Below are 17888 nucleotides of genomic sequence, written 5' to 3'. Positions count from 1 at the left end.
ATAATTGATTCCAATCGTACTTTCTATTCTATTTATAAAAAAAATAATTTCATAGAATTCTTTTGAACTTCCAGTTGTTTTCAGTGAAAAGATTTTATAGAAATTTACTTGGAGGATAATGTAAATCTGCGAATTATTTACTCCTGGCAATTGCTATCTTTTCATTACATTATTAATTTACGCGAATCAACGTTTATTAATCAGCCGAACATGTCGGTGTTCGTACACAGACATGATTAAGAACAATTCACACGATACGGTTTTGGTTAGATTTTTTGACGTATCGTTTATTTTGCCGAACGAATGCGTTCACACACAGATTGGTTTTCCTTCACGCGTTCTTCATCGCTTGTGGTTATGAGATCGTGGAAGATGGAAGTAAAGATATAAACACGTTTTTTCTTTTTTTTTGCTATCGCCGCTGTCAAAAAAAGTTAAGAAATAAAAAATACTGGATACTGGCCAGTAGCTATTCTGAAGGAAAGTTATAATTTTGGCGCTTTCTGAACATTAATGTGACTTAGGAACGACGAATTGGAATTTTCTAACTAGTTGCGATTTGATTACCTGTTAAGCAGAGTGGGGAAGGATTTAACGAAACAGGATACGACTAAGAGAAGGAGCATATCTGCACAAGAAAGATTGTCAATATGCTTAAGGTAAGATTGTTTTATTAATCTTTTCATCAGCACAAATTTTATTACTCTTTTTATGTTTGGTAATTGAAATGTAATAAATCTATGATAATAAAAAACAAAATTAATTTAAATCGTAAAAATTAAGAAAAATGTAATCATTTACATAAACTGGTAAATGTAAATCTGTCAACCGCATGAAAAAATTGCAATGAAGATAAATCAATAGCCGTATAATTAAGTGTTCTGACTTGCGCTAGACATTGGTGATGATTGATAATGAAGGCGATTTACGACTATCGGCCACTGCAGTATTTGGCTGAGTAAAACGTTGGGTACTTGGCCGAGTAAAATAACCTGCATTTTGCCAACCGTGTTCATATTTTGCTGTGTAGTAGATTGTGGTTGTGTGGAAGTTTGTGGTGAAAAAATGTTTGATTGTAACATCGTGTTTCTTTTAATTCTTTGTAATAAATTTACAACACATGCCTGAAATTCCAAGGTCTGGCCATCAGTAAGTGACGACAAAGAAGGCAAAAGGCTTATAAAAAATGATAAATGGCGATCATTTTGCATATTAACTGTAGCTTTGGTTGAAAGATTCATTTCAAGTTCCATGAATTTTATCATTTTAGAATCCAATTCATAGTTCAGCATCGTCCTCTGTTTTTTTGTTACGCCAACAAAACCGTTTTCAAAATTGTTGACTGCCGGTAAGATTTGCGGTTTTCTTCGTTTATAGGATATTCATTCACCTCACTGCTTTCTCGTTATTATTGTCTGTACTTTCGTGGGTGTCTATTGTAATAAACTTTTTCAAAAAATTCATTTATTGATATAAATAAAATCGTGAGGGTTTTGAAGCAGAACCATTTGCTCTTTGTTCGTTTGTTTTTCATGAATTTCATTCAAGAATCTGTTTGCATCCACCTTTTGATAATTAGTTTGCCTGAAACAAATAAATTAAAATATGTGTAGTCAAAACAATATTACTGTGTTTTAATTTAGAGTAATACAATTTTGTCTACATTACATGCAGTTCGATGTTTTTATTTGTTGCAGATGTTTGGCGTCTGGGTGTTCATTTAGAGATCTTCATTATTACTACAGAGTCGGTGTTTCAAGTATCAGCAAAATTATGAAAGAAATAATGAAAGTAATATGGATCAATCTGCACAGCGAATTTGTGCGATTACCAGATACGATCTGACTTATGAAAGCAAATATCAAACGGCTTTCAGACGAAAACAAAATTTTCCTAATCGTCTTAACGTAGACGGGGAACACAACAGAATTAAAAAACCACCATTCAGTGGTTCAATGTATTTTAATTACAAAAAATATTTCTCAATTATATTGTTAGCGGTTGTAGATTAAGTATACATATACAAATGTCAGAGCGTACGTTACAGACTGTGATTCTTTAGTCTTTAAAACTATTACTTTTTGGCAACTGTTAACAAAAAATAATTTACATACTCCGACACCTAAATCTTTGAGCGAACATTCAAAAAGTAATGTTCCTTATGTGCTTGTTGGAGGTGAGAGTTTTGTATTACACAAATAATTAATGAAACCTTACGGTGGAACACATTTAGACGAGAAAAAAGGATTTTCAATTACCGCCTTAGAAGAGCTAGAAGGTACGATGATTCGCCTTCGGAATCTTAGCCAATAAGTGGAGAACATTGCATTCGCCTTTAGATGTGGATGTTGAGACAGCTGTTTGGATTGTTAAAGCTTGGACAGTATTGCAACTTTGTCCGAGAAAAAGATGGTTTCAGTTCGAATAGCTCACGTCCAGAACTAAAGAAAGGTAATCTTCGTAATTTACCGACCGCACAAAGTAGACGGAGAGGCAAAGATGCTAATTCAGTAAGGGCAATATTTTGTGACTATTTTGTTTCTGAAGCCGGGTCACTTCCACGGGAATATGAAGCTGTCGTTCACAAATATTAATTGTAGTAATCCCATTAGTTTGCGTAAATTATATTTACATTTTTAGTTTTCATGTATACATATCACGCTATAGTCTCTACTTTACGTGTAACTTCAATTTTTTCATGTAAAAAATTTAATACTATAAATACTTTTGTAAAAAAGTTGTAGCTTAGTAAAAAAATAAGAACTTCAACTTACAATATTGATGTCTTAGCTGTTGCTCTAGAGGCTGGAATCCTTCATTTAACACATATTTTTCTCCACGCTGATTCTTTAAAATGTTTATTTTTATTGGAGTCTAAAGACTTATCCCATATTGCAGGTTGTCCTCTTACCACATCAATCAAATGTTCTGTTTTTATATTAATAATATGTGACATAATATGTAATGAATTTTATTCAAAACTGCACTCGAGCAACACGTTGAACAGGAGTCATCAGTACTGTATCAATGAAATGCAAAACACCGATTGATCTGTCATCGCTTACACTAGTTCGTCCAGGACAAAAACTGAATCGTCTGAACGGCACCACTATGATACAAACGCTACATCAACTGTTTCAGTTATTTCACCGAATCGCTGAACACGGTTTCTTTTGGTAAAACCGAATATTGATTTCACCACAAATAGCCGGATTGTGCGAACGTACACAAGTTAAATACATGCACCAATGGTAGAGACGGCGAAAAAACCTATACGTTAAAAATGCCGAAACCGTATCGTATCAACTCAACCCTTATTGAGAAATACATATTTTATGGAGTCGTAAGATGCGTCTGAATCCATTACTCATTCGGAAGTCAGTAAGTTTAAACAGGACATATTGATCTCGCAAACTAGCTTATCATTCGGATTTATCAAGCATTTCCTTTGATAGCATTTTTATTTACCCTTATACGTTACGAAAAAACAATCTAAAACATCCGAATCATAATAATCTCAAAATTTACAATATTATCTCAATTTACACATTTACCAATATCTTTAGAGCGCTCCATAATAAAATATAAAAATGAAAAAAAGTAAGATCTTTTAAATTATCATAGGAAGATTAGAAATAGCGTAGTGAAAATTTAGTCCTGTTCTTTATATTAGATGGCATGTGTAAAATGAACTGGAACTTTGCGAAATTTGATCGCTCTTCCCTTAGTGGAAATAAGATCGCGTAAAAATTAAAATTTCTCACTCAGAACAATAAAACAAAGAGTCTGTAATTGGTATGGATTAAGTTGCTAGTGTGAGTAAACGAATACGTTAGTAAGCTTTTCAAGTAGCCGGGTTTGCAATTTCGTTCTGTTTTAATAAAATTAAAGCTTTCTGAACCAAAGATGTGAAGTAAATAAGTAAGTTAATGGATGAATCAGATAGACATTACCATTCAGAATACGTGGTATTGGGTTTTGTGTTCTAAAAGTAATCGAGAATACTGATTTGATTTTTCATGTTTTACTACTGATTGAAATATTTATAAAAAAAAAAAAAAACTAAAAGGAGATCAGGTATTTTGTAATTTGTTGGCTTCCGTAGAACAAGGAGTTCGGTTGGTCGTTAGCAGATTCAAACATTGTTTTCCAATCTCTGAACTGATTCTCGGTCACCCTCCACAAATATTCGTAGATTTTGCTACAAAAATGTGTTTTTTTCTCGATTTTTTCATTCAGATAACAGTGACCTCATTCTTCACCAAACTTTAACATTTTTGTTCGTTCACAAATACAATAAAGATTCTGAAGAACAGCGAAAAGTCAATGACTAAGAAAATCGATTAATTTTTCAATTACATACCTTTTGAAAACTTGAGAACCAATTTTTAAAAAATTTAAGGCTCATCAATATCGATTAGAATACGGTAGAAAATGATTAACATTATAAAAAGTGAAGTTCGACAGAGAAAATACAAAAGTACTTCGTTTAAAAGCACAGTGTTTTAAAGGTACAGATACAAATTCAGAAATGCTCTAAAATAAACCTTTATTTTAAACAAATGTTGATTTGTTATCTATAGGAATACGTAAAAGTTTATTATATCGAAATATCTCATTAAAATGGATAAATAAATAAATTTCCAAAATAAAATTTCAAGCAGTAAGCCTACAATGGCTAAGAAAATGTAATAAAGGGTATACAGCCTAAAAGAGATAATTTAATCAAGTCGAACTTATATGACGAACCTCGAAATTACAAAAACCTCGATGTTATACATTTTTTAATGCACCGTGACATTTTAATAAATCTACGTATAAATTTACCTCTACTTAACGTATTCATACCTCTGTATAACGAAATGGTGACATACTGCATATTAACATAATAACAATATGTAGTAATTTTTACGAAATTTTTTTAATAATAATGATATTAAATTAAATATCTTGGATATCTCTGTGAGTTTAAGGTAGTTATTCTTTTTTAGTTTCTAAACTGTACCTGCATACAAACACAAAGTATTCTTGACAAGAGTCAAGAATGACAGGTTATTTTTATTGAACTGGTAAAGCAAAAATTCCCAAGATTCTTTTATAAATCATTTACAACAAAATTCTAACAAACGATTTAAACACGTTTTCTACAGTTACTGTCTGCTTATACGTAAAGTAGCGGAATTTCCAGAAATCCATTAACGAACGCGGAGCACTAAAACTACTGTGCAAACATTTATTCATTTATATAAACGAGACATTTATCTACAGTACATAGACATAACAAATACTGTAGAATTCTTAGTAAACGTTTAACACATACTCCCTCTATTCTTCAGGGCATAGATACATCCTGAGATTGATTCAATTGTTCTCTGTCTTTGGATTATGTTATTTGCGTTACACAGTACTGTACAGCTTCACTAGTGTGCCATATATAATGTCAAAAGGGAAGTAAGGTAGTGCCTTAGTGTTTCGGAAAAAATTAGCGTTAGACACGAAGTTGACAAGGTATTAAAAAAAAAGATATGCACAAAAATTTGGAATCCCACAAAGTTCATTGTCAACAATTTTAAAAAATCGGGATGGATACTACAAGAACTAGACCGGCATAAAGAAAATCAAGTGAGAAAAAAATTAAAAGGTAGCACGTACGATGATATCGACAATCATTTTAAAATGGATGACAGTAATGCGCGAAAAAAGCATCCGTTATCAGGGACATTAATTAAAGAAAAAGCCCTAGAATTTTGAGCCCCATTAGGACACAAAGATTTCCAGGTCAGCAATGAGTGGTTAAAGAAGATTAAAAAGAGATATTGTGTTATTCATAAAGTTATTTCTGGAAAAAGTGCAAGTGCCAACGTAACTGACTGTGAAACTTGGAAGTAGACTGTGTTGAAACCGATTTTAGAAAAATATCCGCGAAAAGACATTTTCAACGCGGACGAGACGGGTTTATTTTCAAATGTTTACCCAACAAAACCTTCACTTTAAAAATGATCCGTGCTTTGGTGATAAACAAAGTAAACTAGCAATTACAGTGTTAGTGGCTGCAAACATGCTAGGGACTAAACGACTTAGAATGTTGATAATCGGCAAAAGTAAAACTCCGCGTTGTTTTTTAAGAGTTAAATCTCTAGAAGCAGACTACACATTTAATAAAAACGGCGTGGATGCTACCGAAATTTTTACAGATTGGGTAAAAAAGCTGGACAAACAGATTATCAGACAAAAAAGAAAAATTGTACTTTTTATTGATAATTATACGGTAAATCCTCAAGACATTAATTCTGTATTAAATAACGTAAAATTCGTATTTTTCCCACCAAATTTAACGTCATTTGTACAACCAATAGTTCAGGAGATAATTCAAAATCTTAAATTGCACTACCGAAAAAGAACCCTGAAAAAAATGATAACCATTGTAGAGAACAATGGGACTGTCCCTGTTAATATTGTTGACCTCCGGAAGTGCATTTCTGAATTGCCAGAACCATGGACCAATGATGTTAACGACGAAACAAAATTCCATTATTTTTGTAAATCTGTTTTCAGTTTCACCACGACAGAATGGAATGAAGAAAATGATACGTCACTAGTACGGTTAAAAAGTCACTAAAATTTCCTCCAAACAACTGGACATGTCAATAACGAAGTTACACTGGAAGATTTCATCACTGATGATAAACAGATTACCGTTTCTGATTTTCCGGATGATGACGACATACTTCATAGTGTTAGTAAGTCCTCTGAACCGGTACAAAAAGAAGAAGATGATGATAACGAAAATTGCGAATACCAACAGAAGGAAAGAAAACCTACCGACGACGAGGTTTTACAGTCATTTAAAACAATTAGGCTTGGACTACAGCTCAATTATGAAGTACCTAACAGTATTTTTGAATATTTAAATAAATCTGAAGCTTTTTTTGAATGTAGTACCTTATTGATACACAGAGAACAACAGGAAATTATTCAATTTTTCAAATAATAAATTAATACCGTATTAAAAATTATATACTGTAAATATTTCCTATCAATATCTATCAAAAACTGAAGAATGCATTAGGATTAGTGTTTTTTAATCAATTTACAAAAAAGTTAGTATACTCATTTTTTGTGTTATCTTCGTGAAAAAATTATGTGCTAGAAATAAAAATACAATGCGTTAACTTACGACTCGGTACAACAAGCTTTTAAATATAGCCTACATCCATTGTAAGTACGAGGTAAGTCCTTACCTGAGATACATACTTTTTATACAGTACGTATAATGTATTAAATTAATATGTAACGAATGACATAAAAAAATATATTTAAATGTTTTTTCAATAGTGCTATTAGGAGAAATAACTGTACTTAGTTTTAATTCATCATAAAACGGGATAAAACTTTGTAAAAAAAATTAGACTGCGAATTTTTGTTACATTTATATAACAAAACCTCTGTTTAACGAATTGTCTCAAGATTCTCGATTTCGTTATATAGAGGTTCCACTGTAATTATTCCTAATTACGCTGTTGAATTTTGTCTCTTTAAAACTAGAAAATTATTACATATCAAACGATTTTATTACTCAAGTAATGCTGTTTTTGGAAGCCGTGGGTGCAGATCGGGTCAATCCCGTCCCCCACAGGTATCTCAGTTTAGAAGCCTATGTGTAAAATGTAGATTTTAATTGTCTCTATTTGCCGATAAATTACACTGGTTAAAAAAAGAATCTTTTTTTTTGTCTCGGGAAGAAAAATATATGATTATGATTCTGATAGTATTTTTTCTCCTGAATTAAAAAATGGTATTGGTTTTTCCCCATCACGCATGGTTTACGAGAGACAGGCATCTATCATTTCAAACATTTTAATACGTTCTGCACAATAACTACACAATATTCTTAACTACACAATATTCAAATATTGTCTCATCTAGAAAGCAAGAAATTATAATTATCTGCTATATTTCGCCTGTGGAGTATCCCTCTTGTTGGTCCAACAATAATCGGCCAGCATATTAGGATTCCATTTGCCTTGATACCTATTTTCCATAGCTGAAATCTCCTGATGAAAGTGTTCCCCGTGCTCATCGTTTATTGCATGAGACAAAAATCATGTTGAGCAGTGTTATTTTTAATTTATTTTGTTAAAAAAAAAGTGTGCTGTATTCTGATAAAATTTGGGATACTATGTTTGAATAAAAAATACTGTGTGGACGCGTTGTAGATTAACTTATATATTCAACAGTGTTCTAAATAAATCCAAAAATCTTAATACGTTCTAAGTTCTGTAACGGTAAGTTTATTTAATTCTCTCAATCTTTTCTGTTTTGCAAAAATTGTGGTAACATTTATTTGTTGTTTATATTTTTACCTTCAGTACGTTTCTGAATGCAATATATCTACAAATAATGTACGTTTTCATCTACGGATATGTAATTTTTATAAATAAACATATGGATTTGGGTTCTAATGACAAAATACCCCTAAATGGTTCGATAGTAGTGTCATTATTCCCAGCACTTTAAGGCTTTTAAAAGTTATCTTAGGTATTCGACTTTCCTCATTTGTGAAATTTCAAACAAATTTCCTAATCTTTTATTTTCTATCATACATACCTCAAAATAGATACAGTTTTAATAGACATTAGAAAAACGATAACTAGTTAACTCTTAATTTTGTAATATAGATTCACTTATAACTCGGTAACGAATGGAATGATTTCGATAAAACTTTTATAATTTTATTTACTCATAGATTGATCCAAACTGTATACAATTTAAAAGAAATCTCTTTGACATTATGTGATAAAAATATGGATCTGTTCGAGTTCTATTTACAAATAAAAGTGCAGTTTGTATATCTGTATAGTTTGTACAGCTAAGTGGATAATGTACAGCTGTACTATCGCTATAATGAAATTAAGGTCATTCAGTAATTCCTTTTGCGGAAGTTAGAATACCAAAAGGACAAACCTAGATCCATCGATATGTCGACATTGTTCACCGTACTCTACGGTCCAATGGTTATTTACATATGAATCGTAAAGTTTTAATTTGAACAGCATAATCGACTAACCAATAAATGTGAAATTCAGGTGAAACCTTTTTTATATTCGCCTGACAAGACTCCAGGCAACCGGTAGCTGTAAATAATTTTAATAAGATAAATTAAATAAATGTAACGCAAGAGCGCGAAATGTTTCCGGGCCACCCTCAATCCATCACCGACGACTTAAATAAAGCAGGCCGTCGATGTTGAAAAAAATACCGAGTTACAATTTCGGTTTGGAATTATCAGAATATTACTTGAGCAGTTTGTGGTAAAATCGTCAAGGAAGAGAAAAGCTACAAAAATATATCTGCGTTTGGGGACGGCACATGTTAACGGAAGGCCACTAACATATGCAAATAGGACTCCGCATTCGAATTTTTGGCGTGTTATTCAGAAGAACATGAAAAATAAAATTATAATAATAGGATATGATAATAATAATGCATTCAACTGTTATGAACGAACAAGTTCGGATTTTGTATAGTATTTTGGAACGAAACATCACCTGAGTATCATCCTGGTCACTGGAAAAAAGTGTAAACAGAATCTATTTTTATCCAAGTTGATGAGTATGGTTTTTTTTTAATCAGTTTAGTGTCCTCAAATTCTTGCCTCAAGGAACAACTACAAAATATGTTTGCGCTTACTGTGAAAGACTCTGGAATTTGCATCGCGGTGTCCAAATTACTGACCGAGCAACAGAAAAATGAAGTTTTGTTGTGTCGACCGGTTATGCGCGTCTGCATTCAGCGGCTTTATGAAATGAATCATGGTAATATGCAGCTGAAAAAATCCTTTCCTTATTATTGAAACTTTAAGCTTTGAAAGAAACTGGAGTCAGCGCTTCCAGGCGTCTTGAAAAGCGGGATTAATAAATAATATTGATTATGAAAAATTTGACTTTTAAAGCAGCAGACCTGGAATATTTATTACGCGGTCTATGAGGAAAAAAATAAAAAATCTGATAAGAATTTATTATAATAAATTCAGAAATCCTCTCAGCGACTCTCATTGCAGTAGGAACTGGTGACTATTTGGCTTTCATTAAACAAATTTTCTTTATATCAATCGTAAAGAAGGAGCCGACAAAAAAAGAAGAAAAATATGTAGTTTGGTTGTTATTCCTCCCAGAGGATGCGAAAAAACTCAGTCAACATGAGGTAATTCAAACCCAATATTAGGTAGAATGGGGTAACAAAGAAAATAAATAACTTACAACCAAGCAAATTATAATTCTACTTAACTTATTTTTAAATGTTGGTTATAATCGTTCATCAGAATAATTTATAAAAGAATAATTTTTGGAAAAGGTTTGTTGATTATGTAAGTTACTAGATTATGTTCAGAGAAATGGTATTTCGGTTACTGAAATAACTATTTCGTAATAGGATTTTAATAATTATTATTCTATCTGGGTAATCTACTCCTAGAACTATACACGCGGGCATTTTCAAGATACGCATAATAAGTAATTAAATATCTACACTTATCTAAAAGCAAAAGCAAACATTAAAATAAAAATTCTTTACTTCTTTATTAATAAATGTAAGGTTTTAAAATACAATTATTAAGTAATTAATCGTTAAAAAGACCAGCAGAATAAAATACGTACTTTTTAGTTAGGTTTTGAGCCAAACTATCTCTTTTAGAAGATTCTACTAGCTTTAAATTTTACTTTCAGAAATTTTGTTGATTTAATGAAGAAATTTTCTACTTGCAGATCTTTAAATCCGAAAGGAAAAAGGTTTTACTCATAAAGAAAACCGTAGACATACAGGAACTGAAATTCAAAAAGTACTACAATCGCGTATAATGTAAAATTCTCGTAGACAAACCTCATCGCAACATATATAAATGCTACACCTAATATAAGCCGTTGAAACTAATTTGTGTGTCACAAAAAAATTACAAGGTTACAATTTTGGGAAAATATATTTTTTTTATTAATTTAATATAATAATAATAAATATACAAACCACTCAAGGCAAAGGTATTTTTTAAATTATTTATTAAGTAGAAAACTCAACGCATTCACGCATGTAAGTCGTAAAAGAATAAAATAGACGGCCATTTTTCTGGGAACTTAACTTTCATTCTATGTTCGAACAATTAACCGGCGAGCCATTCCACACACGTAATTAATATAAAACAATATATACGGTACACGAACGCATATACAACTGGTTCTCAATGGCAAAAACTACTTTCACCATTAACGCGATATGTATACAGGGATAATAGCTTCATGTATTTGTAGTAGTAGAAAAAGGCATAAGGCATTTACCTTCAATCGGTGTACACCCATAAAATGTGACACATAAACAACTAGAAGTATACCGCAAGGATAATGCGTAAATAAAAGAAATAATAATTACAAAAAGATATTTGTAGTAATTTTATTTTATTTTGATCTTTTAGATATTTCCTCTCATATCTATTTGAGCTCTTTCAATAAAGACACGCAACAAACGGAATATTCCTGTAAAACATCTAGCTTATAGTTCAGAATTATGATACTTTCTTCACTTTATTCGATCTACAATCGAAACATGCAGTTATAACTTTGCAAATATACGAGTATATATACAAAATTTAAAAAAACGCGTAATATTTTTATCGTTTCTTTAGGTGGATGTAATAAAATAGATATAAAAAAAAACTGAAGACTATGATAATTTTATAATCAGAAGTTTGATATCATTGTATTAAAATTTGAAGTCTTAGAAAATGAAAATAATTTTCAAAAGAGTAAAAATTATTTCATTAATATATACCACAACAGATTTAAAATAAATATAACAATGAAATATTGCTGACCTTACACATACAGATAACAGAAATTTCTGATTTTACCTTACCTTCCTAAAAGAAATACATGCAATAATTCTAAACCTTAATCTGATATCTTCCTTCAATTGTCCAAATTTAAAGAAAAATAGAAAAATAATTATTTCTTTACTTTTCCTAATAATTTTTTCTTTACTTTTGGTTCTTAATCGTTTTATTAAGATATTAATTTTTTTAATTTATTTTATTTCACATTTATTAGTTTTATTTCAATTTACGGGTAGGCCTGCAGTTAAAGCTGGTCGAACAAAAAAAAAAAAAATGTAAAAAAACACCGAAAATAAAAACCTGCAATAAGAGAGCAAAGAAACAATGTAAATAGATTTCTAACGTGCGAGCTAATCTGTCTGGAATGCGACAGCGTATCATTTTTTCCCTACTAATTTTCATGAACTCTTGCACGAAAATACATTCAATACAACAATGACGATGCAATCACTGAGCATTAATGAAAAAAATAATTAAATCGTCTTTGAAAACTGTATTTTTTTTTTAAAAAATCGTTCACTTAAGTTACAAGGAAATTTCTTGTCCTTTTTTCAAGTCTGTTAAAAATAGGTAAGAAAATATAAATTTAGTCGAAAATTATTCAGAATCTTATGTAACAAGCAAATAGTATACAAAAATCTTTATAAAATAGCCAACAAAGACAGAATATGATAACAACTAAAAAAACTATACTCAACAATTAATCCAGAAACCATTTCTGACTCACCCTCAAATAAAATCACAAATCCCAACTGGGGTATTAGTAATTTTTTTAATAATGATATCGATAATTAACAAGAGTTGAAATAACTAACAAAATTAAAAGCACAGAAGATAAAAAAACTGATTAAATTACTATAATCAACGATGAAGGTTGGCAAAAATACATACTAGAATGAACCATTCGGTGGTTTACCTTTATTAAATATTTTCAGTTTTGTATTTGAGGGGAAAGAAAAATGGATTTATGAAAATAATAATCAAACTTATTTAGGTTTTAATGTTTAGAAATATTGTTTCATATTCGTTAAGAGTAAGACATACCAATCGGTAGTAATTTCGACGTAATTTTCACATTTATCATGGTTATTTTAATCTTTACAATAATGATAAAAATAATAACAAATTGAATGCAAAATTATAGAAAAATATATTGAAAAAATCTAAAAAACTAACATCAGAAAGGTTGGGGGATACAATATATGTTTAAATCGTTAATAAATAGAAATTTTCAGGAATAGATGGAATGGTAAGACGCACCTTAGGGCATTCAATACGGGATAAAAACTATGAGGAAAAAAAAAGTGATACTTCAAGCAGACACTGAAAATGTAACAAATATGTTGAAATTCCATATACTGAAAGAACAGCTCTTTGGTGATAATATTTTACAACTCCCAGCAATAAATATGTAAGCCAATTTCAAAAAAATAGTAATACATTTTATATATATTCAGCGTATATATTGATACGCTGATATCAATACTTTTTAATACGCTTCTATATAAGCGAATGAAAGGTAAATTTTATATCTTTTCGAACCGGCCACCTCCGGACCAGAGGTGAAATAATAATGATAGTGAAATAGGAAAGGACAGGTATGTAGTAAAATGATATCTAACAGATAAGAAAAATTCAAAATTAATAGGCTTACCTAAAAAAAATCGCACTGGCCGTTACACAGGAATAGTTCATCAGGTAGAAACGTACAATCGGATGAAAATAATTAAGGCTTCTCTCCAACAGTAGCTTCCTGTCCAGGAAGAAACACAAAACTTTAGAAAATCGTAACTTACAAACGCTTGCATTACTCGTGTATGATACGTATGCACTAATACAACGGGATTAATTTGATATAGACATGAGATCACACAGAAAAGCGTACCGTTTGGTGTTTTAACGAGACTAATGAACGATTTAAAACGATAAGATTACAATATTCCATGTGTAATCGTAGAATTCAAGAATTATTAATAAGTTCTTACAACTACACTAATTTATAACTAACTAAATTCAATATTTGACTCTCAATATAATTTTAATAAATCCAGTTTGATTATACTAAATCAAAACCGGATAATCTAATTTAAATGTATTAATATTCTATTTTACTTACTAACTTATTTTTGTAGATAAGACGAAACAATTTAGAAATTATTCAAATAAAAGATAAAATTTAAAGGATTAATAATAAACACCGGTATAAGAAAATAAAGGCTATTCAAAAATAAATAAATAACTACGTAATAAATTAATATATAATTAATCCAAAGATTAAAAACATCCAGTACGAAATCCGAGAAAAGATGATACTTTTGAAAATTAAAAGAATGAGTTATGAGTAAGGAAAAAGTATAATTACTTTTTAAATTCTCACATTAATCAAAATAAAGTATAGAATGATATAACAATTCGTTCTGTTAATGAATTGACAGCGATTATAAAAAAATATATACTACGTTTGGAATGTAACTTTAAATAAATTTATGGCCTATTTTTCAATAGTGTTATGATAGCAAATAATGAAAACACTCAAAAGGATTTCTTTCATAAGGATAGAGTAATATTGGATACGAACACGTATGAAAACTGTAATTATATACGAATTAGGACATTCATAAGAATTGATCTTACAATATCAATATTTATAATTAGATTGTACTGTAAATTTGGCTTAAGTTGTGATAAGAAAAATACATATTATTATTCTCTTAGTTCGATAGTAAGAAAATTGTAAAAACTGTATTTTAATTTTAACAAGTTATAATTAAAACTCGTCATTCGGAGAAACACATAAGCGAAAATTTAAATACTTTTCTATATAAAAATCTACTTAAACGTAATTTTGTCGTTCTGGGTATACAGATAATTATTTATTGGAATAATTCATTGGTATTTTTCAGGTAGTTTAATAGGCTGTTGATACCATTTTATAAATCCGCCATTTATGTTTCTTGATATGAACCAATTATTCACCCGTTCGTTCCTAAGCTTTGGTATAAATTAGCACTTCAATAAAGAATTAGCTAATAAAAAGGATTGTATTGTCATTCTGTTTTCAACTTGAATTTGTCAAATTTAATGTAAAAAATGAGAACACTAAATTATACAAATCATTTCATTCAAATTCGTCGGTTTTTATTTTTACGGATGAAATAATGTTCTCTTAATTCTTTTCAGTACTTTTTTTATAACTGAAAAATAAGCTGTAAATAATTTAAGGAAATGGGTTTTTCTATGATACTTTAAGATATCGTAATTAATTTAGCGTTTTTCAACGATACCATCGGCTCAAACATAAGCTCAAAAATTTATATTCATACGAATGAATCTCTGTTACTCGTACTGCAAAAATTAGAAATTAATCACGATTAACGTCTATTATATCCAGTTCTTCCATTTTTCATTTATACATACAACAGAAGTAGATTTTCCAGAAAAATTATTTTTAAAACATATTGGCTTCACTTAAAAATAAATAAGCATTATAGAACAGAATATAAGAGGTCCTTGTACTTCTGATCTTTCTTTTCTTTTTCCTGTTTAGCTTCTGATAATTATCGTTCAGATAATACTTCGGTCAGAGGATGATGAAGATGATATGTATGAGTGTAAATGAAGTGTAGTTTTGTACAGTCTAAGTTTGACCGTTCCTGAGATCTGTGGTTAATTGAAACCCAACCACCAAAGAACACCCGTATCCACGATCTAGTATTCAAATCCATGTAAAAATAACTGACTTTACTAGGACATGAACGCTGGAACTCTCGACTTCCAAATCAGCTGATTTGGGGAGACGCCTTAATTATACTTATGATCTAAGCCAGCGTTTCTCAATTTGATGGTCGCGGTGCTATGAAAGGGGGATTACGAAATTATCTTGCAACTTTACATGTACACAATAATGAAATCATTTTATGAGAAAAAAAAATTAATATAGGCATTTTACTTAGTACACGTAGAGAAAATAAATTAATGAGATTCTGTAATGGTTTTATACATGTGGATCTATGTTAGAAACATACATGTTACATATTGAAAACAAATTGTTTTCAATGATAAAAGACGATTCTATGTTTAGTTTTTAGCGCAAACTTAGACGAAAGACCCTTTCCACAGACGTAAGATGTGGCGAAAGGGATTAATATTTTTTTCTGTGACCAAATTTCCATAATCATTTCGACGAGCAAGCCAAAACGTATCTAAATTTTCAGATGCGAATTGTAATTATAACGGTTTATCGGCAGACATTTCGATGAGCTGGTCGTGAATCTCAGTTGAGATTCACGAGAGCATATCTGTGAAGAAAGCAGCGCGTCCATTCCGCCCTTGGTATAAGACGATCTTTTAATCTTTTGAGGTTTCCACTGTTCTTTCCTGTTATCGCCTTTGCACCATCAGTACGCACTGCAATATATTTTGTCCAACCTATGTTATAGTTTTAAGTAGCTTCATAAAAAAACATCAAAAAGACATTGTTCTGTTGCATGACCAGGTATTGATTTGCCAAAAAACATATTTTCTTTGACTGCTCTATCCCAAACGCATTCATAACTTATAAAATATAAGAACTGAGAAATATTTGCAACATTTGTTGATTCATAATGAACATGTCTATGTCATGATACTATGTCGTTAGAAAGCGGAATTTTCTTCAGTTTTTTGCTTCTTCCACGCTTATTAAAACACTGACCATATCAATCGCAGAAAGCAATATGAGGTTTTCTACGATTACACGGGGTTCGGACATCTTAGCTACTGAATGCTACGAGATAGATAAGATGCTTCAAGTGTACTTTTAACAGTACGACTTAATTTACAAACAGAAGCTTGTTGATTTATCAAATTATGTATTTTCTTTCGAAAAATTCCAACAGTTTACTTTTGTGACCCAGATGTTTAGTTTTCAAGTGTCAAATTAATTATGATGACTTCATGCTTCCATCGGTGAAGAGTTGAAAGCAAACAATACATTATGATTTGGGGTAATCAATATTACCCCAAATCATAATTTAAATAACTGTTATTCTACAATTTTGACTTTATACAAATCGATTTACTGGATGTAGATGACTCACTTCGTTTTTTTCTCAAATTTATAAGTTTTGCATAAGAATCTAATGAAAAAAAGTTACACTATTTGATCGCATACTAAAAAACTGAAACTTGAATTATTATTATTATTTTCAATGAAACTGCACTTTTAAAAACTTAAAGGCATCAGACGCACTCTTTGCATTCAAAACTAAACTGACATACTGCAATGCCTTACGCCTCTTTATACTGCTGAGAATACGTCGTGTTCAAACGTAGCATATGTATGTTCGTAGCATATGCATAAATGACGCTCTCACAGAGAATATTATGCAAGTAAACCAAATTACAAGGAGCACGAACACATCAAGTTTGTACCTATAAATTGCTCATGTTTGTTGAACAAACAAAACTTATAAATTGCAATTGTTAAAACTTTATACATGCATGATCGATCACACATGCTGGTCTCAATGTAGCTAAACAGTTTTAACTATATCTTATTCAGTTATCTTATAGAGTTCACAACGGCGTATCGTAGCTAAAATTAGTGAGGATGCTACTCCAGAAAATTTTTTTTGGGGCCTTTTCAAAGCCGTGGTTAAAGTTTTCTGTAAAATAAAAGAACCGAAAAAACGAATCAAATAGAATAGCTGGAAGCAGGATAATAATCTAATTCTACATTTTATTACATACAATATTATAATACACGTATTCGGTTTAACGAATAAATAATAAAATGTCAATGCAGATAATATTTTAAGTATTATTACATAATTTAATAAAATTCCAGCTTAAAAACACTACAATGTGCTTAATTTAAATTTCTGTGTAAATAGAAACAAATACATAATTAGTTTTTACCAATTACCCTTTCTCTCGCTCTTCCAGCGTGTTTTTGGACAGATCTGGGAATCAAAGAGCTCTTGCTTTCCGCCGTCTTCTGATAGCACTGAAAAGACAACTAAACCAATTT

The 17888-nt window shown here is 30.5% G+C and overlaps 1 long non-coding RNA gene across 1 annotated transcript in view; it reads right to left on the bottom strand.

Moving 5' to 3' along the window:
- Positions 1-728: 728 nt before the first annotated feature.
- Positions 729-17888, bottom strand: part of LOC142328003 (uncharacterized) — a 69494-nt gene continuing 52334 nt past the window's right edge. The window contains exons 3-4 of the long non-coding RNA XR_012757153.1: positions 13533-13631; positions 729-1584 (exon numbers count right to left, since the gene is read on the bottom strand). This is a non-coding gene — a long non-coding RNA (uncharacterized LOC142328003). The remainder of the gene's footprint in view (positions 1585-13532; positions 13632-17888) is intronic.

The sequence above is a fragment of the Lycorma delicatula genome, chromosome 1, assembly GCF_047948215.1.
Source record: "Lycorma delicatula isolate Av1 chromosome 1, ASM4794821v1, whole genome shotgun sequence".
NCBI classification, from domain to species: Eukaryota; Metazoa; Arthropoda; class Insecta; order Hemiptera; family Fulgoridae; genus Lycorma; species Lycorma delicatula.
Note: the sequence above shows the minus strand (reverse complement) of the source record. Positions and strands in the feature narration are given on the sequence as shown.